General features: G+C 42.4%; 1 protein-coding gene across 1 annotated transcript in view; it reads right to left on the bottom strand.

The window, feature by feature from the left end:
- The window catches only part of MGAT4B (alpha-1,3-mannosyl-glycoprotein 4-beta-N-acetylglucosaminyltransferase B), a 385,842-nt gene that overhangs the window by 35,864 nt on the left and 337,408 nt on the right, over window positions 1-12,570 (bottom strand). The window lies entirely within an intron of this gene.

Below are 12,570 nucleotides of genomic sequence, written 5' to 3'. Positions count from 1 at the left end.
TCCACAAAAACGGGAAACATCACTTGCATGTTAAAGGGAGACTGTCACTGTTACCTATTTTTGCTTCCCCATCTGAGAGTAGTATGATGTAGATGCAGAGACCCTGATTCCAGCATTGTGTCGCTGACTTGGCTGCTTGCTGCAGTCTTGACTAAAAAATTTTCTCTGCCGCAGATTTCACAGTTCTCTAAATGCCAAATTAACTTCGCCTACATCCATGATTGGCAGCTTTCTGTGTGCACTGTGCATAGGCAGAAAGTTGCCAATTAATGGTTGGGGCATGTTTACACTACCAGGCCAAGTACTTATTCAGTGATGATCAGGTCCCAATTTAAAGCTTTTGAAAGGTATAATTTCTCCAAACTTGTCACTCAAAATATTACTTCCACAAAATTGAGTGACCCCAATATTATAGCAGAATTTATGAAAAATCCAAACATCACAGGTATTTCTGGTATTGTCATGCTACTGTATCAACTACCAGCACCCAAAATATACAAGCTGAAACAATAGAAAATCTCTGCATCTGCTACTAGATGGCAGTATGGACCTGTGTATGAATGGATCACCACAAGCAGAGCTGCCATTCATGAAAAAAAAAAGCTCGAGATGTAACACAAAGACCAATTTATCTGTATATTACAGATCCTCAGATAAGTTCAGTTTGCCGCAAAACAAGATATATCTTGGTACTTTTTTTTTTTTATTACTCTGCTTTATATGTGCCAGGCAGAGCGCAGGAAGCCGTTAACTTGAAAATACTGCCATGTAAACTGCACAGACAGGCAATTCATTTCTTCACCTGCAGGAGATTTACTATTGAAATTATAGCAAACGAAAATATTGGTGTATGGTTTATCGAGAGCAGTCAGTGCCTCTGAGATCTGAGACTGGTGAGCGGTGATGTGCAAAGTATTCCTTACTCTGAATATAGATCTTTAAAATACATCACTGCATCACTAAGCACAGGCTCCTCTAGTGCTATATATCCCGGTATACACCGCTATGGTATTTTCTGGGCTCCTCTAGTGATCTATGTCCCCAGTATACACCGCTATGGTATTTACTGGGCTCCTCTAGTGATCTATGTCCCCAGTATACACCGCTATGGTATTTTCTGGGCTCCTCTAGTGATCTATGTCCCCAGTATACACCGCTATGGTATTTACTGGGCTCCTCTAGTGATCTATGTCCCCAGTATACACCGCTATGGTATTTACTGGGCTCCTCTAGTGATCTATGTCCCCGGTATACACCGCTATGGTATTTACTGGGCTCCTCTAGTGATCTATGTCCCCGGTATACACCGCTATGGTATTTACTGGGCTCCTATAGTGATCTATGGCCCCGGTATACACCGCTATGGTATTTACTGGGCTCCTCTAGTGATCTATGGCCCCGGTATACACCGCTATGGTATTTACTGGGCTCCTCTAGTGATCTATGTCCCCGGTATACACCGCTATGGTATTTACTGGGCTCCTCTAGTGATCTATGTCCCCGGTATACACCGCTATGGTATTTTCTGGGCTCCTCTAGTGATCTATGTCCCCAGTATACACCGCTATGGTATTTACTGGGCTCCTCTAGTGATCTATGTCCCCAGTATACACCGCTATGGTATTTACTGGGCTCCTCTAGTGATCTATGTCCCCGGTATACACCGCTATGGTATTTACTGGGCTCCTCTAGTGATCTATGTCCCCGGTATACACCGCTATGGTATTTACTGGGCTCCTCTAGTGATCTATGTCCCCGGTATACACCACTATGGTATTTACTGGGCTCCTCTAGTGATCTATGTCCCCGGTATACACCGCTATGGTATTTACTGGGCTCCTCTAGTGATCTATGTCCCCGGTATACACCGCTATGGTATTTACTGGGCTCCTCTAGTGATCTATGGCCCCGGTATACACCGCTATGGTATTTACTGGGCTCCTCTAGTGATCTATGTCCACGGTATACACCGCTATGGTATTTACTGGGCTCCTCTAGTGATCTATGTCCCCGGTATACACCGCTATGGTATTTACTGGGCTCCTCTAGTGATCTATGGCCCCGGTATACACCGCTATGGTATTTACTGAGCTCCTATAGTGATCTATGTCCTCGGTATACACCGCTATGGTATTTTCTGGGCTCCTCTAGTGATCTATGGCCCCGGTATACACCGCTATGGTATTTACTGGGCTCCTCTAGTGATCTAAGTCCTCGGTATACACCGCTATGGTATTTTCTGGGCTCCTCTAGTGATCTATGTCCCCGGTATACACCGCTATGGTATTTTCTGGGCTCCTCTAGTGATCTATGTCCCCAGTATGCACCGCTATGGTATTTACTGGGCTCCTCTAGTGATCTATGTCCCCAATATACACCGCTATGGTATTTACTGGGGTCCTCTAGTGATCTATGTCCCCGGTATACACCGCTATGGTATTTACTGGGCTCCTCTAGTGATCTATGTCCCCGGTATACACCGCTATGGTATTTACTGGGCTCCTCTAGTGATCTATGTCCCCGGTATACGCCGCTATGGTATTTACTGGGCTCCTCTAGTGATCTATGGCCCCGGTATACACCGCTATGGTATTTACTGGGCTCCTCTAGTGATCTATGTCCCCGGTATACACCGCTATGGTATTTTCTGGGCTCCTCTAGTGATCTATGTCCCCGGTATACACCGCTATGGTATTTTCTGGGCTCCTCTAGTGATCTATGTCCCCAGTATACACCGCTATGGTATTTACTGGGCTCCTCTAGTGATCTATGGCCCCGGTATACACCGCTATGGTGTTTACTGGGCTCCTCTAGTGATCTATGTCCCGGTATACACCGCTATGGTATTTTCTGGGCTCCTCTAGTCATCTATGTCCCCGGTATACACCGCTATGGTATTTTCTGGGCTCCTCTAGTGATCTATGTCCCCGGTATACACCGCTATGGTATTTACTGGGCTCCTCTAGTGATCTATGTCCCCGGTATACACCGCTATGGTATTTACTGGGCTCCTCTAGTGATCTATGTCCCCGGTATACACCGCTATGGAATTCACTGGGCTCCTCTAGTGATCTATGTCCCCGGTATACACCGCTATGGTATTTACTGGGCTCCTCTAGTGATCTATGTCTCCGGTATACAACGCTATGGTATTTACTGGGCTCCTCTAGTGATCTATATCCCTGGTATACACTGATATTTACTGGGCTCCACTAATGATATACAGCAGGTGAATTAAGTATTGAACACATCACCAATTTTCTAAGTAAATATATTTCTAAAGGTGCTATTGATATGAAAATTCTCACCAGATGTCGGTAGCAACCCATCCAATCCACACAGGCAAAGAAATCAAACCATAGATGTACATAAATTAAGTTGTGTGTAATAATGAGAAATGGCACAGGGAAAAAGTATTGAACTTTACTAAAATTTATGTAATATTTCGTACAAAAGCCTTGGCTTTGGGTGATGACAGTTGCAAGACACCTTCTCTATGCATAAATTAGTCTTTGCTCAGGTGTCATTTTTGGCCCATTCTTCCACAAAAAGACTGTTCAAATTCTGGAGGTTCTGTGGGCTCGTTCTATGAACTGAGTTTTACTTCCTTTCATAAATTTTCTATTGGATTCAGGTCAGGTAATTAGCTGGGCTATTCGAGCAGCTTTATTTTCTCTCTCTGAAACCAATTGACCATTTCCTTGGCTGTGTGTTTGGGATCACTGGATTTCTGAAATGTCTATCCTTGTTTCATCTTCATCATCCTGGTAGATTGCAGCAGATTTTTATCAAGACTGTCCATTCATCTTTATTTCAACCATATGAAGTTTGGCAGTGCCGTATACTGAAAAACAGCCTCACACATGATGTTCCCACCTCCAAACTTCACTCTTGGTGTGGTATTTTTGGGGTAATATGAAGTGCCTCTTGGCCTCCAAACATGGTATGTATTATGGTACCCAAAAAGTTCAATTTTGGTCTCATTAGACCAGACTATATTCTCCCAGTATTTCACAGATTTGTCTAAATGCTGTTAAGCAAACTTTAAACACGCATGAACATGCTTTTTTTCAGCAATGGAGTCTTACGTGGTAAGCGTGCATACAGGCCATGGTGGTTGAGTGCATTAGGCTAGTTTCACAATAGTGTTTATTCCACGCAGCGCACGGCGCCACTAAGCCCCGCTCCCTGCCGCCTCCCTGCCCGCCCCATTCGGTCATCGCCGCCTATTATCGCACATGGACGCTTGTGATCTGCGCACCCTATATTTAGCATAGGGTGCGCAGATTGTGCGCTGGCCGTGCGCTAGTAGGATTTTGGCGTGCGCTGCGCACTTTTGAAGGTGCGCCTGTGTGCGCCAAACGCAGCATGTTGCGTTTCGGCGCACCTTCTAAAGTGCGCAGCGCACGCCAAAATCCTACTAGCGCATGGTCAGTGCACCCTATGCTAAAGATAGGGTGCGCAGATCGCAAGCGTCCATGCGCGATAGTAGGCGGCGATGACCGGAAGGGGCGGGCAGGGAGCCGGCAGGGGGCGGGGCTTAGCGGCGCCGTGCGCTGCGTGGAATAAACGCTAGTGTGAAACTAGCCTTGCTTGGAGTTTTCTTTGAAAATATTTTCTTTCTACTTCTGGATTATGGCCTCAACAGTGCTCAGTGGACCTTGAGTAATTTATAAATTCTTCTGTGTAACCAATGCAATCAATATGTTTTGCAACAATAAGGTTGCGAAAGTCTTGAGACAGCCCATTGTTTTTTTTGTTTAGAAATCAAGAAACTTTTATTGAAACTGAGGATCTGAGGTTGTGGGTTGCAATAATCACATAGGCGATGCAACCATTTTTTTATTCCTTAGGTCAGTGGTCTTACAGCAACTCCGTGCAGATGGTCACAGTGCAATGCCCCCAGTCCACAAGATCCCAACCCGGGATTTGTAGTTCAACTGCCCTGTATCAGGCAATACCCACTGTCTCCCAACTTACTAGCAGATTTTGTATCTCCTGCTAGTATAGTCTGCAGTCACAGCCTATGCTCCTCCAGAAAACGGCTACCATGACTGTAGCACGGGTATCCAGCTCCAGCCGGCAATAACAGTCCCTAGGATAGTTCCTCAAATCCAGACCACAGACACCATGACCATAACACGTGTATCCAGCTCCAGCTGGCAACAACAGTCTTCAGGATAGTTCCTCAAATCCAGACAGCAGATACCATAATCGTAGCACGTGTGTCCAGCTCCAGCCGGCAACAGCAATCCTTAGGATAGTTCCTCAATTCCAGATGACAGCTACCCCGATCCATAGAATGTGTATTCATCTCCAGCCGGCAACTTACCTCCAATCTCCATAGTTCATCGATAGGAACCAGCACCTAGGCTCAGTAACAGATCCTCGTCCCTCGACGTCACCGCACCAAGTTTCTCACTAAACAGGTAGCTTATTGTCCTACTTTTCCTGGGATCAGCCTTCTGGAAGGGTTAAGATGCTAAAACCTTGTGGAGACACGGGGCGGGGGTCAGTGGGTTACCTAGTCCGCTAGCCGAAAATGCATGGACTAGAGCTCATCCCACCGAACACCCGATCTCCTTTTACCATGGGCATGATACTACTCAGACCACACAGGGTGACTCTAGAACAGTGTGGCAATACTTTATTGAACCACAAATCAGGCAAGTAACTTGTAGAACAGTCCCAGCAAAATACCCAAAATGGTGCAAATTAGAGTCTCATCCTACCGCTGACTCGTCGAGATAACAGCAGATGTGATTTCAGAGCTTCCAGTGCCGTGAACCCCACCGGTGGCAAGCACAGAGAGGAGGTGACGACAAGCTTAGGAAGCTGACAGTCCATTGAGGTACAAGGCCAGGTGACCGGAGGGTCACATCTTGGCTTCTCCCAACACCTCCAAGGAGTCAGGTGACTGGTGGGTCACATTACAGGCTTTACCAAGAGTATCCACGGGGCTCAAGTGAACGATGGGTCCAAAACCTGACTACCCCAAATGTAGAATGTCAAATCAGTGTCCCTTGTGATGAAGCATGATGTCTGTATGCCTAATTTTCAAGCACTAAATTTTTTATTTATTTTCAGAAAATGAGAAATGGTCAAAATAACAAAAAAAATGCAGTGCTTGCAGACCTCAAATAATGCTAAGAAAACAAGTTCATAATCATTTAGAAACAACAATACTAATGTTTTAACTCAGGAAGAGTTCAGAAATCAATATTTTATGGAATAACCATGATTTTTAATCACAGCTTTAATGCATCTTGGCATGTTTTCCACCAGACTGCTTTTGGGTGACCTTATGCCACTCCTGGTACCAAAATTTAAGCCGTTCTTCTTTGTTTGATGGCTTGTGACTATCCATCTTCCTCTTGATTACATTCCAGAGGTTTTCAATTGGGTTCAGGTCTGGAGATTGGGCTGGCCATGACAGGGATTTGATGTGGTGGTCCTTCATCCATACGTTGATTGACCTAGCTGTGTGGCATGGGGAATTGTCCTGCTGGAAAAAACAGTCCTCAGAGCTGGGGAACATTGCCTGTGCAGGAGGAATCAACGTTTTTTCCAGGATAAGCTTGTATGCGGCTTGATTCATACGTCCTTCGCAAAAATTAACCTGCCCAATTCAAGCCTTGCTGAAGCATCCCCAGATCATCACCGATCCTCCACCAAATTTCACAGTGGGTGCAAGACAATGTGGCTTGTACGCCTCTCCAGGTCTCCGTCTAACCATTAGATGACCAGGTGTTGGACAAAGCTGAAAATTAGACTCATTAGAGAAGATTACCTTACTCCAGTCCTCTATGGTCCAATCCTTATGGTCTTTGGCAAACTTCAGCCTCGCTCTCCTTTGCTTCTCATTGATAAAAGGCTTTTTTCTACCTTTACATGACTTGAGCCCTGCCTCTAGGAGCCTGTTACGAACTGTTCTTGCCATGTACTTCACCCCAGCTGCCATCTGCCATTCCTTTTGTAGGTCACTTGATGTCATCCTGTAGTTGCTGAGTGACATTCGAATAAGATGATGGTCATCCCGGTCAGTGGAGAGTCGTTTTTGCCCTCTGCCGGTCTGTAGCTTTGTTGTCCCCAATTCTGCTACTTGACCTTGTTGTAATGGACTGCCGTCTTAGAAATTTTAAGGATGGAGGCACCATGACACTCGCTTTATCCCTCTGCTAGTAAAGCAAGAATTGAGCCCTTCTTTTCCTCACACAAGACTTTTCTTTTCAACTCCTTTGGCATGGTTAAAAGTTTTTTTTTTTCAATCCCATGACTTTTGGGATATTACTAGCACTTGTTTTGCCATCCAGCTTGTCCTATTGCAAGAGGATTGTGAACACCAGAGCAGGTTTTTTTTTTTATACTTTCCTTCGTTAAATAAGATTTGGTTCTGGTGATCACCTAATCAGAAGCACATTAAGTAGAATGAGGTGCACTCTGGTTGGAATTCAACTGACGCTGGAATGGAATGGCTGTCAGACATGTAGAGAAGCTGATTTTTATAACACTGTGCAGTGGTCTCTTAATTTTTGCCAGAGCTCTATTTGCCTTTTTCAACACTAGCCTAAAACTGCATAGTACTGTATATTCCAAGTAAAACACCACTAAATTATTTACTGGCTTCCTCTAGTGATTTACAAGACCAATTCGAAAAAAAGTTGGTGAACTTTGTAAAATGTGAAGGAAACGATAATGATTTGGAAACTTCTTACAGCCATAATTTATTAACATAAATCATAAGTTGAATGTTGGACATTTCTGTATTTCATTAGAAAAAAATAACTCATTTAGAAATTGATGGCATTAACACATTTCAACACCGTTGGGACTGGATTGACAACAGGCTGCAAACGTAATGAAAAACAGCCGGAGGATCAATTTTCAACTACGTCACATGACTGTAAAAAAGAGAGCGCGTTAGAAAGGCAGAGTCTCTCAGAAGCAAAGATGGTCAGAAGTTCACCAATCTAAAAAACTGTGCCTAAACATTATGGAACAATTTCAGAAATATGTTCCTCAATGAAAAATTGTTAAGACTTTGAATATCCCACCATCTACAGTACATACCATCAAAAAGCTTCAGGGATTCTGGAGAAATCCATGTGCACAAGGGACAAGGCCGAAAGCCAATATTGGCTGCTCTTGGTGCATTATAAAAACGAAAAATCCAGCAAAAACCTTAGATGGTTGAGCAGTGAGAATCCTACATCAGACAATAATGGGGCGACATTCCTCTTCTAAAAGTCCAACATTTGTCTCCTCACTTCCCAGAAGTTTACACGCTGCTGTGGGATGGGATGCTACACAATGGTAGACCTGACCCAGTCTTAACTTTTTGACGTGTGTTGCTGCCACCATTTATCATTTTCTAAATTTTTTTTTTTTTTTTTTAATGAAAGGGAAAAATGTCCAACGTTCAACTTTTGATCTGTCCATGTTCTGATATGAATAAAATATGGTTACAAAGGAATTACAAATCATTGTAGTCTTGTATCCTTTACATTTTCCACAGCACTCCAACTTTTTTGGAATTGGGTTTGTATATCTCACAGTATACGCTATGGTATTTACTTGGCTTCCTGTGTAACTTACTAAAATGGAGTTAATCAAGAAAGAAAGTTATCTCCTATCCTAGGAGTCTGACTATTCGGACCTCCAGATAGTTTGAGAATGGGGCTTCTGAATGGAGCATCTATAATTTTGCTTCATTCATTCTCTTAGAACATCTGGAAACTGCTTAGCACAGCTCTCCACCAGTGCCACAGAAGAAGTGCACATGCTCAATATCAACTCTCTTCACAGTTCTCAGGATTGATGGCTGTTCCAGCAGTTGGACTCGTGGATCAGCAAATTATCTCCTATCCTATGGAGAGAAGCCAACTTTCAATCTTTGGAAACCGCCTTCAATAACAGTGTGCCATTAGCTCCGTTGCTCCCCCTAGGGGTGGCTGTAAGTAGTTAATCTGCTGTCTTTCAAAACTACGCCTATGCAGGACATAAACATATACACAGAATTAATATGCACATTATTTTTCCTTAGCAGTGATAGTTACAGGCAATTTTATCTTCACAATTCTCTGGAAAAGCAAATCACAGAAATCTAAAGTGACTGGTTGATACATAAATCCCATCTATAGTAGGCCAAGCTTCATTTTTCCAGATGCTGGCTGACCTCCAAACCTCAACACTTGCAGAACGCATTTCCCCACATTGAGAACATGTTGTTCGGAACATCTTTACAGGAAGTTGTACTGCCACTTGATTTCCATGGAAGAAAATCTCCGATTCAGCACAGACCTCTAACCTACCAAACTAATAATACATGGAATTTCAGATTTCCTACTTATCACTCCATAACAGATCTCTCCTTGTACAAAACAAGCTGAAGGAGTTTTCAAAGTACAGAAAAAAAACATCATAACTTAGACCATCAATGTTCAAGCAGTTCGGATATACCCCTACAGACAATCCACAGCAAAATATGGCGTGTTGTGGATTTGCAATCTTTAAAAAACTGACAGTCACATCCAAGCATAAACTAAGTGTGAACAGGTGCTTAGCCGCAGGCGTTTTTAATCACAGCAGGGCCACCATGCAGATGAAGACTTTAGTCTAAGTGAGGATTGGCATTAGGTTAGGATTCTGGAAAACGAGAAATGACTTACCGTGGCTGCCAGGTACACATAAATTGGCCATTTTATGCTCTAAGCTTTCTCAATTTTTCATATTTCTAATGCAATAATGCAATTCATTTTTCATAATTGCATGTTATGGCGCTACAGTGTGCTTCCTTTTTTGTTTGAATTTGAGTGGATTTGCAATCGACATGGAAGGGTTTTTAAGCTCTGGAATTTTTCTATAGCGTGAATTATTTTATAAAATCTCATCCACTTTGCAGGTTCAGTAATACACGGCAGATTTTTCACACACAAATCTGCAATGTATTTGCTACATGTGAACAAACCCTACAGGTCCGACCCTCAATGACCAGAGCTAAAGGGCCCATTTCATGTTTATCCAGGCACTGGATGCTATGCATGGTACCAGAACTCAGGGAAATGTAGCTGAGAAACAGGATCAGGCAAAGCAGTGTGTACACGGGTGCCATGGCCTATTTCTTCTGATTTACAGTGGTCCAATACCCCCAGATTGACTAATGATGGGCTTCACATGCTTTATTCATGGAACAATTCAATTCAAAGCCAGTGAGGATTCCTATATGTTGAATAAAAGGCCATATAGGGGGCAGTCTTATGAATGAGCATAGCACTCATATGGCATACCTGCAAACTGTCCTGAATTTTCCAGAACTACCCTGAATCTCCAAATACAAATCTGGCCAACTCAGGGAATTCAGGACCAAGAGAGGTTGGGATTTATCTAAATGTAGCCCATAGTAAGCAACAGGGCCGGACTGGCCATCTGGGAATTCTGGCAAATGCCAGAAGGGCCTGTCTGGTGATGGGCCGCCTTGTCTGCTACGTTGTTAAAAGAATTGGTATTCTCAAGACACCTATACTGTTAAGAGTTGCGACAGAGCACAAAGCCGCTGACTCCATCACTTATCCCACGGGATCATTAGACATATTGGTCATGTAGTAAATCCTGCTTTCCTTCATTCAGGGTAATATTAGTAATATATTCCATCTGGTGCTTGGGAACAAGGACAGCATGGGCCTATGTGATTTCAAATACTAGGGCTGAATTTCAGTCCCAGTCCGTACCTGGTAGGTGGGAACGTTGGGCAGAGCATTCTCAGGCAGAATAGGTGGGACGGAAATAAAAGTCACTATTTACCCAGCAGAGTAATATTTATTTAATAAAACAATAATATACTTGAAAATAATCAACTTAGTAACATACTTTATCACATAAATCTGATTCTTTTTCCTCCTGGATTGATCTTTAGCGCTAAAATGTGTACAATCTGTACAAAATCAGATTTTCCCATGACTGAGTTAAGAGAAGACGGTTTGTGTTTTTAAAATTGTATGGGCGGAGGAGATAGAGGACAGAGATTCTGCTGAAAGTTCTCCAGACACAACAGTTACAGTTCTCCATAGAACGTTATGAGCACCAACTGTCATATATCTCAGTAACAGGAAAATCTGTACTCACTTAAGACACATTTTAACTGCGAATTGTTAATGTTGCAAATTAATGATCAGTCCAGGGTAAGAAAGAAGCAGATTTTTCTAATAAGATACATTGCAAAGTTTCTTTTTATGCGTATTATTGATGTATAGCAAAAAAGTAAAACAGCAGTTACTCTAAGTGTGATATGGAGCAAGTCCTCCTCGATGAATACAAAGTATGTAACAAAAGTGGAGCGTTATACATGATTGATTAGTAGTCGCCAAGCATGTAGCCATGGTGGACTAGTAGTCTTGCAAAAGCTTAAAAGTCACAAGCTGCGGACTACAATGTTATACTATAAAGTAAAGAAACAGAGAAACTTTGCATTATGGCCACAGAATTCAGGAAATGTCGTCAAAATAAAAAGCTGTGATCAGGACTCTTTTCTAGGACAGCATCAAAGAGGAAAACAGCAGGTCCATATTTTATAGGAGGTAAAGATCTTCTTTATCGACTTTCCATTAAAATCATATCAGCACTCATTGGTTGATTGGTTCTTTTGTTTTTAAATTTCTTCCCATAATTCCATGATTCAAACTATGTAAAATGAAAATATGACAACACTTCACCTAGAAAGCAGAAGTACCCAACAAGGGGGTGCTCACCTTTCAATTATTGTTTAAATCACATCTCACCCTGTCCCTGGGTAAGTGAGTGCTGATGCCTGACGTCTCCTGGTCTGCTTACCTTTCTCCAGAGATGTCTTGTTTTCCGGCTGATGAAGGGGAGTAGATCCCCGAAATGCGTAACCTTTTAATACACTGCATGAATGAAGCGGCATCTTTTACCTTACCTCTGGATTGACGCTACTTTCTGTTGGAGTGATAGCGCCAATTTGAAAAAGTATATATATTTTTTTTTTTTTTACAGACCTTATGTGATGCAAACATAAGGCCAGAAATGCGTCAGTAGTTTTACAATTAGTATGATTTTAATTGAGATTCAGTAAAGATGATTTATACTTTACATATAACTTGGAAGTGCCATTTTCCTCTTTGATGATAATTTTAGGTTGATGGTCAGCAATAAAATTGTCATCCACTAATCTCCAGACAATCACCATAAATTAGGATCACAGACATGTAAGCCCAACTAATAAATCTACCGTAATCCAGAGCAGTGACGGCCACTTATAACTAAGTGACGAGCGAGTCACACAGGCGCCTGTTAGTTAGAGTTTGAGTTTAAATAGGTTATTGGATTATTATAGCATAAATGAACATTTTGGGAGAAACCAGACAAAATATATTTTCCAAGTGTCAACTTTTGTTGCATCGACTAGTGGTAAAAATAAATAAATAAATAAAAATTATATATTTACCCACATAGAAAAATGTAATATATACTGTAGATCTCATCATTCCCCTCCTCATGCGCACCACCATGGAATAAATGGTGCTCTAAAAGTTAGTAATAATAATTCCCCAAACA

Source organism: Dendrobates tinctorius, unplaced genomic scaffold, assembly GCF_039654945.1.
Source record: "Dendrobates tinctorius isolate UK_male_01 unplaced genomic scaffold, ASM3965494v1 ptg000020l, whole genome shotgun sequence".
Lineage (NCBI taxonomy): Eukaryota > Metazoa > Chordata > Amphibia > Anura > Dendrobatidae > Dendrobates > Dendrobates tinctorius.
This window is presented reverse-complemented; position numbering and strand designations above follow the sequence as displayed.